Raw genomic sequence first — 15,081 nt, forward strand, 5'->3', positions numbered from 1 at the left:
CGCTTTCAGTGTGTGAAATGGAGCCTGAGCTGCTGAGAATTTGCTGCTGACTGTCGCCAGCACATCACGTTTGGCAGTTGAGCTATTCCTTCAGCTCCAAAGTGACAGTGAGGAGTCCGATGATGATATGGATTTGCCTAAAGCGGGTGACATGAAATTGCTTGTGGCGGTAACGGAAATGCTCAGCACCGTGGAACGCCGCTTTTGGGCTCGTGAGACAAGCAGTGAGTGGTGGGATCACATTGTCATGGAAGTCTGGGATGACGAGCAGTGGCTGCAGAACTTTCCTATGAGAAAAGCCACTTTCATGGGACTGTGTGCTGAGCTCGCCCCCACCCTGCAGCACAAGGACACAAGATTGAGAGCTGCCCTGACGGTGGAAAAGCGGGTGGCTATTGCAATCTGGAAGCTGGCAACTCCAGACAGCTACCGGTCGGTCGGGACCTGTTTGGAGTGGGAAAGTCGACCGTTGGAATCGTGTTGATGCAAGTTTGCAGGGCCATTAATCGCATCCTGCTAAGGAGAACTGTGACTGTGGGGAACGTGCAGGACATTGTGGATGGCTTTGCAGAAATGGGTTTCCCTAACTGTGGAGGGGCAATAGATGGGACGCATATTCCTATTCTGGCACCACCCCACCTAGCCTACGAGTACATTAATCGCAAGGGGTATTTCTCTATGGTTCTCCAGGCGCTTGTGGATCACCGTGGGTGTTTCATTGATATTTACACAGGCTGGCCTGGAAAAGTGCATGATGCACGCATCTTTCGGAACAGTGGCCTGTTCAGGAAGATGCAGGAAGGTACATTTTTCCCAGACCGAAAGATCACAGTAGGGGACGTTGAAATGCCCATTGTGATCCTTGGGGACCCCGCTTACCCATTAATGCCTTGGCTCATGAAACCCTATACAGGGAAGCTGGACAGGAGCCAGGACTGTTTCAACTACAGGCTGAGCCGATGCCGAATGACTGTGGAGTGTGCTTTTGGCCGTTTAAAGGGGCGCTGGCGGGCGCTTTATGGGAAGCTAGACTTGGGGGAAAGCAGCATCCCTGCGGTTGTATCCGCATGCTGTACCCTCCATAATATTTGTGAAGGGAAGGGTGAAACATTCAGCCAGGCATGGAACAACGAGGTGCAAGTCCTGGAGGCTGAATTTGCACAGCCAGACAGCAGGGCTACTAGAGACGTCTACCACAGGGCAACAAGGATTAGGGATGCCTTGAGGGAGGAATTTGAGGCTGAAAGCCAACAGTAATGTTTTTTTGCCTTGACCTGGAGTGACGTGCACTGGTTACAGTGCTTTTAAGTGCCTGTGTTTTCCTTGATGTTTGTTACCTGTGTTTTCATTGGGGTTTGTTATCTTTCACTTTATGCAATAATAAAAACTGTTTCATAATCAAAGAAATCATTTATTTAAAAAAAAGGAAGTAAACGGGCAGGGGGGTTGGTTGTTGAACTGTACATTCATAGTTTTGCATATGTACTGCCAGGAGTGCTGTGCACCTCAGGATTGTACTGTTGCATGGTGATGGGGGTTGAGTGCAGAGAGTAAGGGTCGTAGTTCTCTGGGCTCATAGGTGACCGTACAGGTGTCGGGGGCAGCTGGTGATGGTGTAGGTAAGAACCTGGATGCTGGGGAACGGGACTTGGAGCTGACATTGGTGCATAGGGGAAAGAGGTTTGGGAGGGTGGGGGTTTGGCACGGTAGTGCTCTGCCTGCATTGCTACCAGTGACTGCATACAGTCTGTTTGGCGCGCCATGAGGTTTATAAGCTGCCTCGTGGTTTTCTTCAGCGTCAACGCCTTTCTCCTGCTTTCTGTTTCCCTCCAGTGCTGCATCTTTTCTCTCCATTCCTGCGCAGTTTTATTCTCTGTTGCACACTGGTTCATAACTGCCTTCACCAAATCTTCTTTGCTTTTGTTAGGTTTCCTTCTCAGGTTCTGAAGCTTTCTTTCAGTCACTGATAAGACCGGCCCAGGACTACTCAAGGTCACTATAAAAATACAGCAAATGATACATTTTAAGAGAGCTTGCATTGTGTATAATCTGAAGTTAGTTTCAAGTCTCACACAGTAGCATTCCTCAGACATTTCAGCAACCGCTAGAGAATTCACAGCCTCCCAGAAATGGTAATGGTAATTAACCCTGGGGTTCCTGCCGCGGTATGCTTTGGCAGGGTGCTTCTTGCTTCATGGCCACACTGCCTGTTTTTGGGCTTTGTTAAAGGCAGCACTGCCATGTCCCTCAGGAATTAACCCTGGGGTTCCTGCCGCGGTATGCTTGGGCAGGGGGCTTCTTGCTTCATGGCTACACTGCCTCTTTTTGGGCTTTGTTAAAGGCAGCACTGCCATGTCCCTCAGGAATTAACCCTGGGGTTCCTGCCGCGGTATGCTTGGGCAGGGGGCTTCTTGCTTCATGGATACACTGCCTGTTTTTGGGCTTTGTTAAAGGCAGCACTGCCATGTCCCTCAGGAATTAACCCTGGGGTTCCTGCCACGGTATGCTTGGGCAGGGTGCTTCTTGCTTCATGGCTACACTGCCTGTTTTTGGGCTTTGTTAAAGGCAGCACTGCCATGTCCCTCAGGAATTAACCCTGGGGTTCCTGCCACAGTATGCAGTTGGGGAAACCAGCACTGAAACACTCCCTCCATTTCCCACAGGAGTTAATACTTGAAGATATCTCCCTGCTGCGGGTTACCAAAGAAGCAAGGGAGGGTCTCCTACAACAATGCGGATTCCGCCCTGGCCCCTATGCAGCTTGCCTCTGTGCAGGCATGGTTCCCCCACCCCTCCTGGAACAGTGGCGCGGACGCATTAGCCTGACTGGGACAGGGACCACAATGGCTCTCCCTTTAAACTTGGTCACGCGAATTGCCTATGCTCTTGCAGAAACTTTTGAAGAGATTACAGAGGCAGATTACTGCGACGTGATAGACCACATCAATGGGATATTCCATGTCTAGGCATGCAGGCATGCAGCCATACCATCCCCCCTCCTCTCCCAAAACCTTTGCATTGCAATAAAAGCTGCTTACCTGGGACCTGCTCCTGTGATTCTTCTGCACCAAGTTCCAGGGGCTGCGACTGGCTAGCTTCCTCCTGGCTTGAGAAGAGCTCCTGACTGCATGCCTCCTGGGACTCCGGGGTGTCTTCCCCCACCACAGTAGCCTCACTGTCTGCCTCCCCCTCCCCCTCCTCTACCGGCTCTGAACTGTCCATCGTAGTCCTTGGATTTACAGAGGGGTCACCCCCATAAATCGCATCCAGCTCCTTGTAAAACCGGCAGGTCGTGGGGGCACTGTCGGATCTGCGGTTCCCCTCACGTGCTTTGCAATAGGCACTCCGCAGCTCCTTTACTTTTACCCTGCACTGCAGCGCATCACGCTCATGGCCCCTTTCCAGCATGGCTCTCGATACCTGGGCAAAGGTATCATAATTCTTACGGCTAGAGCGCAGCTGTGCCTGCACAGATTCCTCCCCCCAAACACTGATGAGATCCATCAGCTCACCATTGCTCCATGCTGGGGCTCGTTTGCCACGTGGAGGCATGGTCACCTGTAAAGATTCACTGATTGCATTCCATACCTGGCTGAGCAAACAGGAAGGGCATTTTTAAAATTCCGGGGGCATTTAAAGGGCGGGTCACCTGAGGCCAGGGAAGTAGAGTCTGACCTGATGAGCAGAGTGGCTGAACAGGCATTCTGGGATACATCCTTATACCCTGGAGGCCAATCATAGCGCTGGTGTGTGGCCACACTTGATGACCAGCGCTGCAGAACCAGCGCTGGAATCCTTATTCCCCATGCCGAGTGAGGTGTACGGCCAGCGCTGCAGCCAGGGAGTTGCAGCGCTGGAAGTGCCTTGCAGGTGTGGCCACTTACTAATTGCAGCTCTGGTGGAGGCTTTCCAGCGCTGCAAATCGCCAGTGTAGCCATACCCTCAGGCTGTTTGCTGAGCTGGAGCCAGATCACCCGTAATGTTCCAGCCTGGGGGCTTTGGTGAGAAATATCCCAACAAGGCTCTGATCCTGCAATCAGCCCCCTCTGCTGGTGCGTGTGGGGGGAGTCACTGGGGTTCACACGGACATCAGCTTCCCCTTGTCCTGCTGAGCTGACAGAACTGCGTGTCCAAGGAGTGATATTTAGGCTTGGCAGAATTCATTTGATTTAATATGTAATTTTGACAGATAAGATTAATATTAATTTGTAAGAATGTTTATATATTTATCTATTTAAACTTTCACAGTTTCAGTTTTTATCAATATTATTGTTCACAGTTGTGGGAAATTGGGGGGGTTCAGACAATATTTTAGTCAGACAATTATTTTATCACAGTAGACACAGATTCAAAAAGTTAAAAAGTGTAACTGTTAAAACACAAATTGTCAACATCTCATGTCAAAACATGCTAAGTAAATCTCCTTAAATTAAACTCTAATACAGGGGTCAGCAACCTTTCAGAAGTGGTGCACTGAGTCTTCATTTATTCACTCTAATTTAAGGTTTCGTGTGCCAGTAATACATTTTAATGTTTTTTAGAAGGTCTCTCTCTACAAGTCTATATATTATATAACTAAACTAGTGTTGTATTGTAAAATAAACAAGGTTTTCAAAATATTTTAGAAGCTGCATTTAAAATTAAATTAAAATGTTGATCTTATGCCGCCGGCACACTGCTGGTTTGGGGTTCTGTTCACCTAGGCCGGCAGTGGGCTGAGTGAGGCCTGCGGCCGGGACCCCAGCTGGGAAGGGTCTGGCAGCCAGAACCCCAGACCGGCAGCGGGCTGAGCGGCTCAGCCCACTGCCGTTCAGGGGTTCCATCCGCCAGCTCCTGCCAGCTGGCATCCCGGCTGCCGGACCCGCTCAGCCCGCTGCCGGTCTGGGGTCCCGGCCCTGCCCACATACAGTGGGTACCTACCTTCTCCCTGGTTCTGGCCCATTCTTTTCCCCTCTCTGCACTGAGCTGAGGGTGGGAGTGGACCGAGCACAAGGCTGGGGGTGAAGGGTCTGGCCAGGAGCTAGAATGAAGGAGGGGGCTCAGGGTTGGGGCAGGAGGTTTGGGTGTGGGGGCACTTACCTGGTATGAAAGTAGAATGAATCATATTGTAAAAATAAGAATGGATTAAAGAAATGTTGTATGTACCTTTAAGCAGAGATAAGAAATGTTGAAATACAGGTGCCAGGAAAAGAAACATTAGGCATAAACAAGGGTGCTAATGGCGAAACATTAACAGAAGATGGGTAATAGTTAGTAAGGAAATAAGATATGCATGCCTAGCCCAGGTAAACTTATCTGATTCTGCTTCCTTTGTTATCTTGTTAAGTTCTCACCCTTTTATCTGTATAAATAAGATACTTTGTGTCTTGCATGGTGCTCACATTATCTGGGTGTCATTAGCAGAGCGCTGTGCTAATAAAACAGAGTGGTCTGACAAACTGTGAGTCCTGAGTCTAACTTTGACACTGGTCATCTCCCATTTGTTGTGAGGGGTGCAGGTGGGAATGTGAGTGGGGGTGCAGGAGCTCCCGTTTGGTGCTCAGGGTGAGGGTAGGGATGCGGGGGGTGCATGGGATGTGGGGGGGCTGGGGATGTGGGGGGTGCAAGAGTCAGGGCTGGGGTCATGGGAGGGAGTGAAGGAGTCAGAGGGCTGGGTGGTACAGGGCTCAGGGCAGGGGCCTGGCGGGTGTGTGGGGCTGCAGGGCTCAGGGCAGAGGGCTGTGGGAGGGGGCAGGGCTCAGGGCAGAGGGCTGAGTGACTGCCCTCCCCTCCAGAACCCCCAACCCGCTCCCCCGCTCCTTGTCCCAACTACCCCCTCCTGGGACCCCACCCCCATCTAAGCCTCCCTGCCCCTTGTCCCCTGACTGCCCACCTAGGACCCTACCCCCTACCTGTCCCCTGACTGCCCCAACCCTTATCCATACCCCCGCACCCAGACAGAACCCTCTGGACTCCCATGCCCAATCCAACCGCTCCCCGCCCCCTGACAGGAACCCCAGAACTCTGGACCCATACAACCCCCCCTGCTCCCTGCCTGCCCCAACCCCTCTCCACGCCCCTGCCTCCTGACAACCCCCCCCCAGAACTCCTGACTCATCCAACCCCCCCAGCTCCTTGTCCCCTGACCACCTCCTCCAGAGACCCCCCACCCTCACTGCCCCCCAGGACCCTCCTTGATCCCTGTCCCCTGAATGCCCTGACCCCTATCCACCCCTCACCCACTAACAGACCCCGGGACTCCCATGCCCCATCCACCCCTCCTGCTTCCTAACTGCCCCCTCCAGAGACCCCCGCCCCTAACCACCCCCCGGGATCCCACCCCCTCATCCAACCCACCCTGCTCCCTGTCCCCTGACTGCTCCCACCCCTTATCCAACTCCACCCCCCAGCCCCGGACCCTTTACCTTGAGGCTCCCCGCTCATCCGGAGTTTTGTCGCTGCCGCATGCGCGCAGCCCCTCCCTGCCTCTCAGAGCGCTGCGCGCGTGGCGACAGGGCTCTGGATGAGCGGGGAGCGGTTTTCCCTCCCCACGGAGCCAAACGCTGCCCCGCGGGAGCACAGAGCCCCGGCCCCCAGAGCGCTGAGCGCAGCGGCAGGGCTCCGGAGGAAGCGGGGGGAAGGCGGGGGCGGGGGGAGGCGGCTTGCTGCTCTCGGCCGGCCAGGAAGCGCGGACCCTGCAGCTGGCCGCGTCAGCAGGATGTTTAATGGCACACTGGAGTCCCGGCAGGCTCCAGCGTGTCATTAAAAATCGGCTCGCGTGCCATCGGTTACCGACCCCTGCTCTCCTAAGTTCTCAAGCAGCATTTTTCTTACTGTAGCTATTTGTAAATTTCAGTTCTTATCAATGGAAATGTTTTTTCATGGTTTGTGTGCGCAAAGTGAAATCAACATTTGCTGGACATCTACCGATAAAATCTAATCCTTTCAAGTCTAGGGATATTCAATTCACAGGACAAAAACTTGCTTAAGCTGGAATCAAGGTTTCAAAGGCCTGATTCTGACATACGCTAAGGCAGCTCTGCCTCAGTGTAAAGGAGACGTAGTGTCAAAAGTGTTGCCAACACTGATGATTTTATAATGAATTTCATGAACATAAAAGAATGGCCAGACTGTGTCAGACCAATGGTCCATCTAGCCCAGTGTCCTGTCTTCCGACTGTGGCCAATGCCAGGTGCCCCAGAGGGAATGAACAGAGCAGGTGATCGAGTGATCCATCCCTTGTTGCCCATTCCCAGCCCCTAGCAAACAGAAGTTAGGGACACACCTAAACAAAGGAAGTTTCTAGTTGTCTTGGTTGCAGAGAAAAACTTAAAATGTGACCTGAGTCAGCCTAAAGTGTGAGAAGTCAGAAGGCAAATAGAAAGAACATTTATTATTATTTTTATTTTTTAGTGTCACAAAAGGCATCACATCATTTTGGGGGTCCTGACTCATAATTTTCAAAAGTTTGGGGATGGCAATACTGTGCCACTGAGAACTCAGGCCTTAAATCCCCATCCCCCATGGAAAGCCCCCTAATTTCATGTCATCATTTATCTAAAACAGCAGAGTTAACAGATAGGGAAACAGAGAGGGCAAGGTGTGGGAATGCGCATGGAGCCAGGCTGTGGGTCCAAGCAGCAAATGAGCACAGCCCCCCTGGAGTAAGGCTGATGTAAAGGAATCACTCAGAATGCTCATTTTTATATTTAGGTCCTTAGAGCCTTTGCTGGAGAAGCCAGGCCTGAAAACCTGAACTGATCACTGCCAAGGCAATATTGCCAGCACCATGTAAGCAAAAATCAAGAGGCTGCTGAAGAAAACATGAGGGTTTTTCTTCTAAAAAATTATATTCTGGACTGTTTGTTTGTGAGCAAGCAGGCACGATTCGCTCTGGTCACGTACTCAACCTTTTCTACTCAGCCCTGAGAGCAAGAAACTTACTTTTGTTAAAGTGAGAGCTGAGATTGCCACGTAATCACAGGATTCCAAGAGCTGTGGCATTAAGAGAAACACCAGCTAGTGAAGGAGTCAGTGTGAAATCAGGAAATCTTGCGATAATCCCAGTGTGACGTTTTTGTGATTTAATGTGGACAGGAAAGAGCTGCACTCCTAGCTATTGCAGATCCTTACCTGGCCCCCATCCCTGCACTGTCTGAGCAATTCACAAACTTCCATGTGCTTAGACTCACCATACTGCTGTGCAGAGACACCTGTACCTGCCAGTAGTGTGGGGGCAGAGTCAGGGCAGTGCCTTCAGCTGAGGTTACTGAGCATGCTCAGTCTGTGTGAGCATGCTCACTACAAGGCAAGCAGCAAGTCAGTGCGGGGAAGGCACATGGGTTCATTTGTCCCCCTCCTCCCCACACAATGTCTCTGCTGCTGTGCGATGTGGAAGGTTGTTACCCCCATTTAGAAGAGGGGTAAGTCAGGCCCAGACAAAATAAATGACTTACCTGACTTCACACGGAGCAAAACCTGGATCTGTGCAGGTTAACGTTGCACCTTAACTACTGGGAAAACCTTTCCCTCTGCAGCCAGAACCTGGGAGAAGAGGATGAGGAGACGGATGGACATGCCCAGACACAGAGTTTGTCTGATAATCATCTCACTGACCCTCCCCACAGGCACTAGGCCAGTCTGTGCTGAGTCAGGTGATAATGGGGAGATCACCAGTCCCTGATGTGGTCTTTCAGGGGGCTCTGCTACCCCCTGATTGGCTTCCTTTGGTTGGCCCCTGGCATCTAATCAGACCTAGAAGTCAATGCCTTTGGGCTGAGTCTCTATAGGAAGCCTGAGCCAGGGGTTTTACCCTTCTATACAGGGACGTCTGTTTTCTAGCAAAATCAAGAAAAGAAAAGGAGAAAACTCCAAAGAGGTTCCTCCTTGCGCTCACGTACGTGAAAGGGAATTCTCTCTCAGTCCTCAAAGAGAGACCTCGAGAAGGAGACGTGCTGAAGCAAAGCCACAGGGATCTCCAAGGCTGCCCCTGTCCTGCACCCCTGTCCTGCCTGGCTGATGTCAAGATCTCTCTGTGAGATCATCGCCTCCCCACCACCTTTGTCCAATAGGCTGAGGTCCTGCCAAAGGCCCTTGTGATGTCACTGCCACACCCACCCCTCCCCTGCAGTGCTGATGTCCTTCCCCTGTCCAGCCAGTGGTGAGCTGGAGCCGGTTCGCACCGGTTCCCAGGAACTAGTTGTTAAATTTAGAAGCCTTTTTAGAACCGGTTGTTCCAGGACAACAAGTTCTAAAAAAGCTTTTAAATTGAACAAAAGCTCTGGCAGCTGTCCACCTCGCCCCTGGCCCCAGCTCACGTCCCCCTCCTCCCCTGAATGCTCCGCCCTCCTTCTCCTCCCCCTCCCCTGCTTCCCGCAAATCAAATGTTCATGGGAAGCCTGAAACAAGCAGCAGGCAGGTAAGCTGGGGCGGGCAGGTGGGGGCGTGAGGAGGGCTCCAGGGATGCATAGTGGGGCCCAGTCCGGCTTCGGCTGAGCGGCTCCCTCTGGCCCTGGCCTGGCCCCGTCTGAGCACCCCAGCTCAGTCCCAGCCAAGCACCCCTGGCTCGGGCTGGTCCTGGCCGAGCGGCTCCGACCCGGCCCAGCTCGGGCCCCACAGCACCGAGCGGCTCCAGCCCAGCCCAGCCCAAGGAGTCGGGCCCCGGGGCGCTCGTCCCGGTCCCGGTCCCGGCCAAGCGGTCCCGGCTCCAGGCAGTGCGGTAAGGGGGCAGGGAGGGGGTGTTGGAAGAGGGCAGGGGAGTTTGGTGGGTTGCGGGGGGGTGGATAGGGGTTGGGGCGGTCAGAGGGCAGGGAACTGGGGGATTAAATAGGAACAAGGGTCCTGGGGGGGCAGTCAGGAAGGAGCAGGGGTTGGATGAGGTGGTGGGGGGCAGTCAGGGACAGAGAAAAGGGGTGGTTGTGTTGCCGGCCCAGAGGGCCCGAGGACAGCAACAGTGGGGGTTCGTTGCCCGGTGTGCATCACACTAATTAACACACCAGGGTGGAGAAGCAAACCAAGTTTATTTGAGCTCAAAAAAAGGTGCCAGGGAGAAATTACAATCTCAAATCCTGCACACCCGCGCGCAGGCGGGGTCCCAGCATTTATACCCCCCTTGTTTTTCCCCCTTCCTCCCTCCCCCTTGCAACAGTTACACTTAACACTATAATGTAGCTGGTTATAACTGTTCTCATTGGCATATTTATCTATGGCCTTCACAGCACAGACGCATGCAGATTTTCCTCCCCCTTCTCCCCCTTACTTACTGCCGCTTTTTGCTGTTTCGAGCTGTCCTACAGCTGCAAGCTAAGAAAGCTGACAGTTACACAGTGACACATTTTGCTTGCTGTTTATTAGCATCTTAGGCTGGTTAAAGTTCACTGCATGGAAGAACTTTGGTTCACTCAGGCCTAAAGTCACAACTTTGGTTTACTTAGGCCTAGGGACAAAAACAATTCCCCCCTTTGAGAATACTCAACAAACTTTTGGCACGTTTTCTCAAACTTTAAAGAGAAAAAGCAATAAAACTCTGCAGAAATATGTACAACTGCTCTTTTGAGCTTAGTCACCCCCAACGCAGGAATGAATGCATGGACAAAAGAGTGGAATTTTGTTCATATAACAACTAAGGGATCGGGGCACTGACTATAAATCAGGTAGGTTAATTCAGTCCCATATGCATCCTCCCCATGGACCCGGCAGGATTCGGTATGTGGGAGCCCACACCCCCCTAACCGGTCCATATGCTTGGAAGGAGCACTGTGAATGTCCACACTTCCATCCAGAAAGTGTCCAAATATGTCTCCATGACCACAGGTCAGATGGTACTCCTGATGCATCTGTAAGGGCAGTGGGCCAAGTCTGGTGCTCAAGATCACTCGGAATGGCCATCAGCTGGTCATTCAGGAAATCCTGAATTTCTAAACATACTAGATCCCACTGCAATGCCTTCCCAGCCTCAGTGATATTCAATACCATCTCTGTCAGTAACTTCTGGGTCATAGAACTAAGGGTGGAAATGACATGTAACTCACCAACTCCAGCCTGTACTTAAGATAGCTGAGCTTCAAAAATAAGGCTAGTGGCCTTTTCTAGTTGGCCCAATTTTTTATCATATTCTTGGCTTTTAAGAATATTCCAAATGGCTGCTGCACTATTGGCCCTAGCCCACAGGGTTCTGGTTAATTCTCCCTTCTTTCCAGAGGAAATAACCCAGGCTTTTTGTTGTGCTAATCTAATGGCAGCCCCTTGTGAGCAATTTGGGTATGTAGAAATGATCTGAAAACTGGATAAGGGCAATGTCATTTAAAATCCAATTAGGGAGGGCAATACATACTGAAGGATTTATCCAAAACACAGGGCGCAGCCTGTAGAATAAACCCCAAAATCCAATTAATACCACATTCCCAAGCATGGGTCCCACAAATTTCTTCCTGCCAGTGTATAATTCTTTGTTTCTTCACCAGGGTCAGTTCTCAATGTCCTTTTTAGTCAGGAATTCCTGGACTTTGGCAAAGTCAGTGGAGTGAGTATTCCTTCTTCTTTCCCAAAACAGTTGTGGTTCAGCATTCTACAGGGGAGAGGTTGCCAGCACATCACCCTGTAATGGTTTTGCTTTTTCTAGAAAAGTTTAAAGGTACAGTAGATCTGTCAGTGGACAAGGGAGAGGTTAACTAGCACGTCACTTGTCCTTTTTCCCTACTGTCCAGAAAGCACAGTGGAGCTAGAAGGAGAAATAGGCTAATCATCAGTAGGAGAATTCTCCTGATGTGGAGGGGACTTTTTGCAGTGAGAATCATGGGTCCAGGCAGTCAGTCTTTGGCACTTCACAGCGGTGTCGGTAGTCAGCAGGACTTAATAAGGGTCTTTTCAGCATAGAGTCAAAGCAGTCTTTTGTTGGTAGACCTTTACATTGATCCCGTCTCCTGGTTCCAAGGAGTGGCAGGGCTGCTAGGGTCTTTGGGTAGCGCTTCTTTACCTGTGAAAAAGAAACCTAACACATTTCATTAGTGCCTGTCAGTAATTTGCAGACTTTACAGCTGTTTGGGCACATTCAAGCCCCCCTTTTCTTGGTTGTTAGCCAAGTCTTAGCTGTGAGCAGTGTCCTTGAATGGGGCCAGCGCCTTATCCTTAGACTGAGCATGTTAGCTATTTTTTTCAGTTAACTCGTTCTTTTTTCTTTTCCCTTCTTGGCTTTTTTTAACCTACAAAGGAAACTGTTACTTTTTACTTATACACCTTTTTTTTTAACAATGAACACATATACATTGCTGTTATACAGTACATTAGTCTTATTTAATGTATGCCACATATATCCTTTTACTAAAATAACCTTATTACAGAGCTTTGGAACAACAAACCAGGACAAGCACACCCACTTTGATGAGTTCATTCAATACAACCTCTAGTCCAATAGCTTTCCACCATCCCCAGCCCTCTGGCTAGAAGTCTGAGGTAGCCAGAAGGATCCCATGTACAATATGGGGAGTGGGTTAACTTTTCATGTCCTTGCTTTTAAAGACTGTTAGTATGCAAATTTTAATAACAATTTTCAATTAAAAGATTTGGCCAATGTAGTTTCTTTCTCTTACTTAAGAAAATGTATTAGACTTTAGTATATCACATTTTTTCTGATGTATCCAAACACTTTGTATTCTAAGTTGAACAGAACAAGTATCTGCATTTCAATCCAACCCTTCCGCTTGATTTCAAACCAGACCAGACCAAACCATCCCATGAAAATATTAAACACAACAATTCTGGCCACGAGACAAACACCACAAGACAGAACATAAAACACAAAACATAATTTTTACTGTGCCAGTAAATCATGGTACGTTGAATGCTGTTCAGCTGGCATTAGTTTTCTTTGATTATCTGAAAGACAAAAACAGAGGTCTACCCCTTCTGGGCAGTCAATCATTACTTAAAATATACAAATACCCTTGTTGATTTCAGGCAAAACAGGGGAATTACTCCATATTTTCTTGTATGTGTTTTATAGGCAGCCCAGGTTTCAGTGGCTTCTACCTTATCAGTTAGATAATTTGCATTAATACAGATGCTTTCTGGCTTGCTTTTTACTTTTAACTCCTGCTTTTAAACACTGAAAGAAAATATCACCACTTACAGTGCCCTTGGAGCCTAATACAATCTTAATTACATAGCACTGTACACATTCTTCAACTAATTCAACAAAATTGTTCATAGCCAAATGATTGCAATTTAATAATTTCTTTGCCTGAATTTATTTACAAACATTTGAAGGACACCAAAAACTTTTCTCTTTAGCATTTTTTACAAAGTTCAACTGCTGTTCCCTCCAGCAACTACAGAGTTAACTCTTCACTTTCCTTTAAATCACTTGCTCTTCCCTTAAATCACTTGCTTGTCTTCCAACAGCCACTTACCAATTCAAATCACCATTCCAAATATCCTCCTGAGTATTTGAAATTCCCATGCTTATACTTACTTACTCCTTCCTTCCACTATACCCTCAAAGGTTTCCAACCTGTTTTCCAATCTCTCTATCTGTTGCCTGCCCGCCTGGGCCCGATCCTGCTTTTCTCGCTGAACCGTCCCTTCCATGGGCACCAACTTGTTCCACTACCAGTTTAGCTAGGAGGGTGGGCTTCTTAACTAGCCCCCACCCTTCTGGTCTTTTCCCTAAAACATTTCTACTCACAAGACTACCCGAGTCCTCCCTTGTGAGGCTTGCCACCTGGGCAAAAATACATGGCCAGTGAGTAAAGGCCATTTACTTAACATATAATCCAAGCCCCTTTAGGGGGTTTACCCAGAGACCCACCCATTTGTCTGCTGACACTTAAACAGAAAAGAAAATTACACAGAGAGCAGAGAGAATTACAGTCTAAGCCAGATTTTCCTACTTCTATTACATTGTCCGTTACATGGGACGGGACAGAGGTTGTAAAGAAACCATGTTCCAGGGGAGTCAGAAGGGTCTAATAATTATGGCACTGGACTAAGAATCAGGAGACCTGGGGTTTATTTCTGCCTTGCTGGGTAAATCAGAAATTCTTAGTGCACAGACTGTAGCTTAAAATAGGGTTGACTTCTTCAGGTACAAGAAACTGTCCAGAGCTGTGGCATTTGAGGCCCTTTCAATTATCCTGTGCTGGTTCCATCAGGCAGTTTGTGCTTCCACTGCTTGGTCTGAGTCTCTCTTAGATCTCCAAGGAGACCGTTGAGTGCTCTGGGTAACGTTCTCTGGTTTCACTGGAAAGACAGCAGAGAACCCAGGGAGTTACAGAAGGTTCTGGTCACCCTGCTGTCTCTGTCACATGCTTTGCAGGAGTTCATACAGGATCTCGTGCCAGGCAAATGTCCTGCTTGGATTGGACTTAACTTTACAACTCCTGCAATGAAGTGGACCTGCACGGATGGCTTCCCGTTAAATCAAACACTTTGCATCTTTCCCCATGTTAAATACATCTGAAGTGTTTTTAAACTTCAGCCAAGCTAATTGTTTATCATTATCTGTATTTATTATTGCTGCACAATAAAGCCTCTAATCAGCTCTAACACAGTGCAGCAACAACTTATATTGCCTGCTGTGCTGGCACAGTGACAGCGTATTTATGCAAGTTTTCAGTTGCTGAAGTTTGGCCTGTATTTATTTATGTCTGAAAAACACCAAAAGTTAAATTCTGACTGTGTGAGACATCAACTATTATAGAAACCACATTATAACGTTTACTTTGCTTACTATAGATAGGAATATAAGAAAAATGTCATAGGAAAGATCCAAATGAAAACTCTAGCCTGTGTTCTTGCAGACAGGTTGTTAAACTCTGGGAACTGCTGAGAGCAAATTTAATCGGACTATATCCAGTATCACAGAAGCGATACCAGTATGTACTGACAGGTACAGATGATTTTTCAAAAGAGGTAGAAGAATTTCCACTTCGAACTCTGACAGCACATGAGGTGGCAAAGAAGACATGTAAAATTATATATCAACATGGCTGTGCAGAGCAGATACTAGCAGATCTAGGTTCTGAAATGAATCATGAGGTAACCGTTTACATTTTCACTATATGGTCAATTACACAATCATGGCCGTGTGACAGGGGCTGTTAGGGG

Source organism: Mauremys mutica, chromosome 12 (genome assembly GCF_020497125.1).
Source record: "Mauremys mutica isolate MM-2020 ecotype Southern chromosome 12, ASM2049712v1, whole genome shotgun sequence".
Classification (NCBI taxonomy): Eukaryota; Metazoa; Chordata; order Testudines; family Geoemydidae; genus Mauremys; species Mauremys mutica.